The sequence below is a fragment of the Rhipicephalus microplus genome, unplaced genomic scaffold (genome assembly GCF_043290135.1).
Source record: "Rhipicephalus microplus isolate Deutch F79 unplaced genomic scaffold, USDA_Rmic scaffold_921, whole genome shotgun sequence".
Lineage (NCBI taxonomy): Eukaryota > Metazoa > Arthropoda > Arachnida > Ixodida > Ixodidae > Rhipicephalus > Rhipicephalus microplus.
Window position 1 is genome coordinate 1 of NW_027465474.1, and position 8,416 is coordinate 8,416.

The following is an 8,416-nucleotide window of genomic DNA, read 5'->3' on the forward strand; positions in this document are numbered from 1 at the left end:
TGTCCGTGTTGCCGACGCGGTCAAAACGAGTCGACGGCTCACGTTCCCTTGTGCGCCGAAGGCTCTCTTGATATGTGATCCGACCCTCAGACAGACGAAGCCAAGGGAAGACCCAAGGCCGCAATGTGCGTTCAAAGAATCAGTGCTCAGTGTGTCCTGCAATTCACACCAAGTCTCGCAGCTGGCTGCGTTCTTCATCGACCCGAGAACCGAGTGATCCACCGCTTAGAGTCGTGAAAAAGTGTTTGTTCAATTCCGTACAGTCAAAACCAAACGTTTCTGGCACTCGGCCAAACAGTGGCCAAGAAGGGCGCTTTTCAGCGCACGCTTGGACTCCAAAACTCTGCCGCGCCTTTTTCGGCTGCCGCAAATCGAGCAAACGGTGTGTTTCGGACGGCGTTTCGCTTCCGCTACTTGCGAGTGCTTTCGTGGTCCACCCCTCTATAAATACTCGGGAGGCGTCGAAGCCGGTTCTCCAAGCCGGACCCGTAGGTATCGTTGTGTGCTCGCTCTCATTGGCCCGCCTAACCAGAAAATGCCTGCGGTACACCCATTTGGATAAGAGTGCACGCAGATGCGGGCCTCGACGGCTACACATTTCCTCGGGCGGCCGCCTCCCGGCCTCCGTGGAGCGCGGGATGCACGGTCCCATCGACAAGCCTCTCCCGTTTTTACCGTGGCGTCGCGGTTCACCACGGCGGGCGGGTCGGTCTCCTCCGCATAAAAAGGGGGACCCCCGCTTTTTGTTCCACGAAATCGCACAAGCTTTTTTCGCATCCACGGTTTGCCACCGCACACCAAAATGCCGATCCGGCTGCCTACTTTAGCCAACAGGTGGAGCCAGGCGCGCCGTACTTGCGCGGCACTTCCCACGTCCACCGAAGTCGGTGCCAAGGACCACTTTCGGCGCCGGAGCCGCGTACGAGCCTACTCGAGGCGGAAGAACGAAGCCAGCAAGGGCCTGGCCGCAAGTGCGTTCAATTGTCGGGACGTCCAAGTCCCTCGTTCTTCCGTGCTTCCTCTTTCGGCAAGTCGTTGCGGCACCTTCCCAAAGCGCGCAGACCCGCTAATCGCGACGAGCGCGACGTGGCCGTGCCGCCTTTCCCTCGGCAGCAAGCAAAACGCCTGGCAACGTCGACGCTCCCCTAACCGCGATCTCGCACCGTGTTTCGTGTGGCGAATTCAAAAGCCGGCCGGCGCTGCTGCAACCATTACGGTCGGTACGCATACGCCGCGGAGGGCGGGACGGTCATCGGAGCGTGCGGTTCCTCCATCGAGTACTGCGCACCTCGGCCGTCGCATCGCCGTGCCATGACCGGCCGCGCGTCAACGCGAACCGGTGCCAGCGAGATCCCTCGCCTGCAAGAACCGACCGGCAGCCTCCGTCACCCGAGGACGCGGAGGCGCTTGCCGCGGACGGCGGGACGGTATGCACTGGTGCACAGCGGACCCGTCACATCGCCAGTTCCTTGACCGACCGCCGACGCTTGTGCCGTTCCTCTCGTACTTGGCAGTCGCCGCGCGATTGTCGGGTCTCGTTCTTGCACGCTCGAACGGTCGGGAGGGCACTCGGCTGGCGTTTCGGGAACGCGCAGCCTCGCCTTCTACCGACGTAACCACGACTCGCCGTTCGCGCTCCGCCGCTCCTGTTTACAGTACTAGGCGGTCCCGCAGCGGTCGGGTCGCGCATTTCGAGCGCTTCGAGCCACGGTGCAGTGGCGGGTCGAAAGCCGACCTATGAGTGCGTTGCGCCGTTTGTACCCGCGTCCGCCACCTGGCCGACCGTCCAAGGTCGCGGTGTTGGCGTCCGCTGGGCGCAACAATTTGTCACGGGGTGCCGCTCCACATTCAGGCAGCCCCGTGGGGAAAAGCCGACCCCGCGTCCAAACGGGGTCAGCGGCAGAAAGTGTCGGGCGCAGACGCAGCTGAGGCGCTCACCCTTCACAATCCGTTAATGATCCTTCCGCAGGTTCACCTACGGAAACCTTGTTACGACTTTTACTTCCTCTAAATGATCAAGTTTGGTCATCTTTCCAACAGACCGGCGCAACCGAAAGGCCGCGCCGGACATCGGTCCGAAGACCTCACTAAATCATTCAATCGGTAGTAGCGACGGGCGGTGTGTACAAAGGGCAGGGACGTAATCAACGCGAGCTTATGACTCGCGCTTACTGGGAATTCCTCGTTCAAGGGGAACAATTGCAAGCCCCTATCCCAATCACGAAAGAAGTTCCACGGGTTACCCAGTCTTTTCAGACAGGGATAAAGACACGCTGCTTCCTTCAGTGTAGCGCGCGTGCGGCCCCGGACATCTAAGGGCATCACAGACCTGTTATTGCTCTGTTTCGTGCGGCTAGGAGCCGCTTGTCCCTCTAAGAAGGTTGTAAGGTGCTGGGAACCCCGCACCTATTTAATAGGCTAGAGTCTCGTTCGTTATCGGAATTAACCAGACAAATCGCTCCACCAACTAAGAACGGCCATGCACCACCATCCACCGAATCAAGAAAGAGCTCTCAATCTGTCAATCCTCCCAGTGTCCGGGCCGGGTAAGTTTTCCCGTGTTGAGTCAAATTAAGCCGCAGGCTCCACTCCTGGTGGTGCCCTTCCGTCAATTCCTTTAAGTTTCAGCTTTGCAACCATACTTCCCCCGGAACCCAAATACTTTGGTTTCCCGGAAGCTGCCCGCCGAGTCATTTGAGTAACTCAGGCGGATCGCTGGTTGGCATCGTTTATGGTCAGAACTAGGGCGGTATCTGATCGCCTTCGAACCTCTGACTTTCGTTCTTGATCAATGAAAACATTCTTGGCAAATGCTTTCGCAGTAGTTCGTCTTGCGACGGTCCAAGAATTTCACCTCTAGCGCCGCAATACGAATGCCCCCGTCCGTCCCTCTTAATCATTACCTCGTATTCCAAAAACCAACAGAACAGAAACGAGGTCTTGTTCTATTATTCCATGCAAGTTTATTCAGGCGACTCGCCTGCGTTGAGCACTCTAATTTTTTCAAAGTAAAAGCACCGGCCATCTCGAGGCACACAATGAAGTGCACCAAGAAAGAACCGGCATGATGTTCAGTCCGAGCCGTCGCATCGGGTAGATGCACTACTCGTCTGGAACTGAGATCCAACTACGAGCTTTTTAACCGCAGCAGCTTTAGTATACGCTATTGGAGCTGGAATTACCGCGGCTGCTGGCACCAGACTTGCCCTCCAATTGATCCTCGTTAAAGGATTTAGAGTGTACTCATTTCAATTACGGGGCCTCAAAAGAGTCCCGTATTGTTATTTTTCGTCACTACCTCCCCGTGCCGGGAGTGGGTAATTTGCGCGCCTGCTGCCTTCCTTGGATGTGGTAGCCGTTTCTCAGGCTCCCTCTCCGGAATCGAACCCTGATTCTCCGTTACCCGTAACAACCATGGTAAGCAAGTAACCTACCATCGAAAGTTGATAAGGCAGACACTTGAAAGAAACGTCGCCGGCTCGTGGCCATGCGATCAGCACAAAGTTATCCAGAGTCACCACACAATACGGGCCGAAACCCGATCGATCTTGGTCTAATAAAAGCACCCGTTACCCAAAGGGCTCCAGGCTCACTGCATGTATTAGCTCTAGAATTGCCACAGTTATCCAAGTAGGAAGAAACGATCTAAGGAACCATAACTGATTTAATGAGCCATTCGCGGTTTCGCCTTATTTCGGCATGTACTTAGACATGCATGGCTTAATCTTTGAGACAAGCATATGATTACTGGCAGGATCAACCAGGTAATCGTTCGACTGCGCGTCCGTCCTCGCCCTCGGCGGGCCGGACGCAGTCTGTGTGCGGCGGAGGCCACCTTCAGGCGCCCCAACACGCTTATTTTGCACTCCGAGATGACGGCGTTCGAGCTCGCTACGGCACAACCTTCCCGAAAGACGAGTGGGAGCCGTGCGGCAAGAAGCACGTTCATGCTCGCTCTTTTTCGTTGCATCGACTCGGTCGCGCCGTGCGGGTTGCCCAAGCCCGCTGCACTGTCGGTGGACCGGCCGGAACTAGCAACGGAGCCGAGACTGCAAAGCCGCCAGACGACGGGTCACGCCCGCGTCTTCGGCGCTTTCGCATCTGAATCGCCCGAGGACGACACGGAACACACCTCGATATCGTGGTAAAACGGCACCGTCCGACAACCAGCCCCTAACGCATCAAGCGGATGAGGCTGCAGACGACTGCCGTGGATTCCCCTGGAGCAGACCCGAGGACACGCTTGACGAGGCCGAAGCCCGCCGCATATCAGACACCCGGTCGCTTTCGCGTACGCCGCTCACGAGAACCCCCACATAATAGCAGCGATAAGTACCCAGACCTCCTTGGGCCCTAATACGAGCGTACTCGAGAAAATTTCACCGCGGGTGTGCCCCGAAACGTGTGGCATGTTGAGCGTGCCACAAGTCTACGTCGCTCTCAAACCCGCCGAGGTCGTAGAATTTGCGACCCTACTCACGAAATTCCCACCGAGGATACGGCCGCAAACGTACCGCACCTTGGGTAGGCCACGAGTTTGTGCAACACTACGCTGACGGCACAGCACCGAGGTCGTGCGCGCACGCACGGGAAAATTCCGCCGCGGTTTCTGCCGAAAACGTGAGGCACCACGACTCTCCGCAAGTTCGCGTCGACTGCGAAAGACCGAAGTCGTGAACGACGTGTCCGCTACTCGCCGCCGACACGCTGGACACCAAACGTACAACGACTCGACGGCGTCGTAGAGGCCCACGACGCGGTTTTCCTTAACGACGTCTCGGCGTGGCACCGACAGGTTAGAACGGCCGACCAACGTTCCCTGTCCGCCGTTCGGCTCAGTCGAAGGGCTCGGCGACTTCGGCAACGCTGCGAAGCCGCACGGTGACGCACGCCATGTCCCCATTTTTTTTTTTCTTTCTGCGTCTGCCGGGGTGCCCCTATAATAGCAGCGATAAGCACCCAGACCGCCGTGGGTCGCTCGCCCCGGCTGACGTGGTTTTTCGTACTCCTGCGGCGGTCGCCGTCAAGCACGTCCAAATACGCTACTTTCGTGGGCGCATTCACGCTCTTTCGCTTCGCCGGAGTGCCAGCACTCACTCTGCCAAAAACGGCGAACATCCGAGCGGCGGTTCCCACTTTTGCGTCGGCGTCGCAAACCCCGCCCCGGCAGACGAGGTTTGCCGTACTCGTGCGACGGTGGCCGGCGGGCACGTCGAAAGACGCCGATATCGTGCGCGAATTGGCGCACCTTGGCTTCACCGGAGTGCCGCCACTGACTCCTCCAAAAACGGCGAAGATCCGAGCGGCGCTTCCCACTTTCGCATCGGCGTCCCGAACTCCGCCCCGGCTGACGCGGTTTACCGTACTCGTGCGACGGTCGCCGGCGAGCACGTGGAAAGACGCCGATATCGTGCCCGAATCGGCTCCGTTCGGCTTCGCCGGAGTGCCAGCACTGGCTCGGCGAAAGACGACGAACATCCGAGCGACGGTTCTCACTATTGCGTACGCGTCGCAAACCCCGCCCCGGCAGACGCACTTTGCCGTACTCGTGCGACGGTCGCCGGCGAGCACGTAGAAAGACGCCGATATCGTGCCGGAATCGGCCCCGTTTGGCTTCGCCGGAGTGCCAGCACTCACTCGGCCACAAACGGCGAACATCCGAGCGGCGGTTCCCACTTAGCCGTCGGCGTCCCGAACTCCGCCCCGGCAGACGCGGTTGCCGAGCTCGTGCGACTAGCGACCGCGAAGCCGTCTCGCGACGCCGCTTTCGTGCGCGGCTCCCACTGCGACCTGGGTCACCCGAGGTCGACGAGCAAAAAAGAATGTCGAAAAAAATTTTTTTTTTTTTTGCGTCTGCCGGGGTGCCCCTATAATAGCAGCGATAAGCACCCAGACCGCCATGGGTCGCTCGCCCCGGCTGACGTGGTTTTTCGTTTTCCTGCGGTGGTCGTCGTCAAGCACGTCCAAACACGCCACTTTCGTGGGCGCATTCGCGCTCTTTCGCTTCGCCGGAGTGCCAGCACTCACTCTGCCAAAAACGGCGAACATCCGAGCGGCGGTTCCCACTTTTGCGTCGGCGTCGCAAACCCCGCCCCGGCAGACGAGGTTTGCCGTACTCGTGCGACGGTGGCCGGCGGGCACGTCGAAAGACGCCGATATCGTGCGCGAATTGGCGCACCTTGGCTTCACCGGAGTGCCGCCACTGACTCCTCCAAAAACGGCGAAGATCCGAGCGGCGCTTCCCACTTTCGCATCGGCGTCCCGAACTCCGCCCCGGCTGACGCGGTTTACCGTACTCGTGCGACGGTCGCCGGCGAGCACGTGGAAAGACGCCGATATCGTGCCCGAATCGGCTCCGTTCGGCTTCGCCGGATTGCCAGCACTGGCTCGGCGAAAGACGACGAACATCCGAGCGACGGTTCTCACTATTGCGTACGCGTCGCAAACCCCGCCCCGGCAGACGCACTTTGCCGTACTCGTGCGACGGTCGCCGGCGAGCACGTAGAAAGACGCCGATATCGTGCCGGAATCGGCCCCGTTTGGCTTCGCCGGAGTGCCAGCACTCACTCGGCCACAAACGGCGAACATCCGAGCGGCGGTTCCCACTTAGCCGTCGGCGTCCCGAACTCCGCCCCGGCAGACGCGGTTGCCGAGCTCGTGCGACTAGCGACCGCGAAGCCGTCTCGCGACGCCGCTTTCGTGCGCGGCTCCCACTGCGACCTGGGTCACCCGAGGTCGACGAGCAAAAAAGAATGTCGAAAAAAATTTTTTTTTTTTTTTTGCGTCTGCCGGGGTGCCCCTATAATAGCAGCGATAAGCACCCAGACCGCCATGGGTCGCTCGCCCCGGCTGACGTGGTTTTTCGTTTTCCTGCGGTGGTCGTCGTCAAGCACGTCCAAACACGCCACTTTCGTGGGCGCATTCGCGCTCTTTCGCTTCGCCGGAGTGCCAGCACTCACTCTGCCAAAAACGGCGAACATCCTAGTGGCGGTTCCCACTTTTGCGTCGGCGTCGCCAACCCCGCCCCGGCATACGCGGTTTGCCGTACTCGTGCGGCGGTGGCCGGCGGGCACGTCGAAAGACACCGATATCGTGCGCGAGTCGATGCTTCTTGGTCTCGCAGGAGGGCCGCCACTCACTCCTGCAAAAACGGCGAAGATCCGAGCGGCGCTTCCCACTTTTTCGTCGGCGTCGCAAACCTCGCCCCGGCAGACGCGCTTTGCCGTACTCGTGCGACGGTCGCCGGCGAGCACGTCGAAATACGCCGATATCGTGCCCGAATCGGCCCCGTTTCGCTTCGCCGGAGTGCCAGCACTCGCTCGGCCAAAGACGACGAACATCCGAGCGACGGTTCCCACTATTGCGTACGCGTCGCGAACCCCGCCCCGGCAGACGCGGTTTGCCGTACTCGTGCGGCGGTGGCCGGCGGGCACGTCGAAAGACGCCGATATCGTGCACGAATTGGCGCTCCTTGGCTTCACCGGAGTGCCAGCACTCACTCGGCCAAAAACGGCGAACATCCGAGCAGCGGTACCCACTTAGCCGTCGGCATCCCGAACTCCGCGCCGGCTGACGCGGTTGCCGAGCTCGTGCGACTAGCGACCGCGAACGCGTCTCGCGACGCCGCTTTCGTGCGCGGCTCCCATTGCGACCTGGGTTACCCGAGCTCGACCAGCAAAAAAGAAGGTCGAAAATTTTTTTTTTTTTTTCTGCGTCTGCCGGGGTGCCCCTATAATAGCAGCGATAAGCACCCAGACCGCCGTGTGTCGCTCGCCCCGGCTGACGTGGTTTTTCGTACTCCTGCAGCGGTCGCCGTCACGCACGTCCAAATACGCCACTTTCGTGGGCGCATTCGCGCTCTTTCGCGTCGCCGGAGTGCCAGCACTCACTCTGCCAAAAACGGCCAACATCCGAGCGGCGGTTCCCACTTTTGCGTCGGCGTCGTAAACCCCGCCCCGGCAGACGCGGTTTGCCCTACTCGTGCGACGGTCGCCGGCGAGCGCGTCGAAAGACGCCGATATCGTGCGCTAATTGGCGCTCCCTGGCTTCTCCGGAGTGCCGCCACTCACTCCTCCAAAAACGGCGAAGATCCGAGCGGCGTTCTCCACTTTCGCATCGGCGTCCCGAACTCCGCCCGGGCTGACGCGGTTTACCGTACTCGTGCGACGGTCGCCGGCGGGCACGTCGAAAGACGCCGATATCGTGCCGTAATCGGCCCCGTTTGGCTTCGCCCGTGTGCCAGCACTCACTCGGCCAAAAACGGCGAACATCCGAGCAGCGTTTCCCACTTTCGCATCGGCGTCCCGAAGCCCGCCCCGGCAGACGCGGTTTGCCCTACTCGAGCGACGGTCGCCGGCGATCACGTCGAAAGGCGCCGAATTCGTGCACGAATCGATGCTTCTTGGTCTCGCAGGAG

At 60.1% G+C, this 8,416-nt stretch overlaps 2 non-coding genes across 2 annotated transcripts; both read right to left on the reverse strand.

The window, feature by feature from the left end:
• Window positions 1-80: 80 nt before the first annotated feature.
• LOC142795867 (5.8S ribosomal RNA) lies at window positions 81-233 on the reverse strand. Its single transcript, XR_012893368.1, has one exon. It is a non-coding gene; the product is annotated as a 5.8S ribosomal RNA (ribosomal RNA).
• Window positions 234-1,952: 1,719 nt separating this feature from the next.
• On the reverse strand, window positions 1,953-3,767 carry LOC142795868 (small subunit ribosomal RNA). The gene has a single exon (XR_012893369.1). It is a non-coding gene; the product is annotated as a small subunit ribosomal RNA (ribosomal RNA).
• Window positions 3,768-8,416: the final 4,649 nt, after the last annotated feature.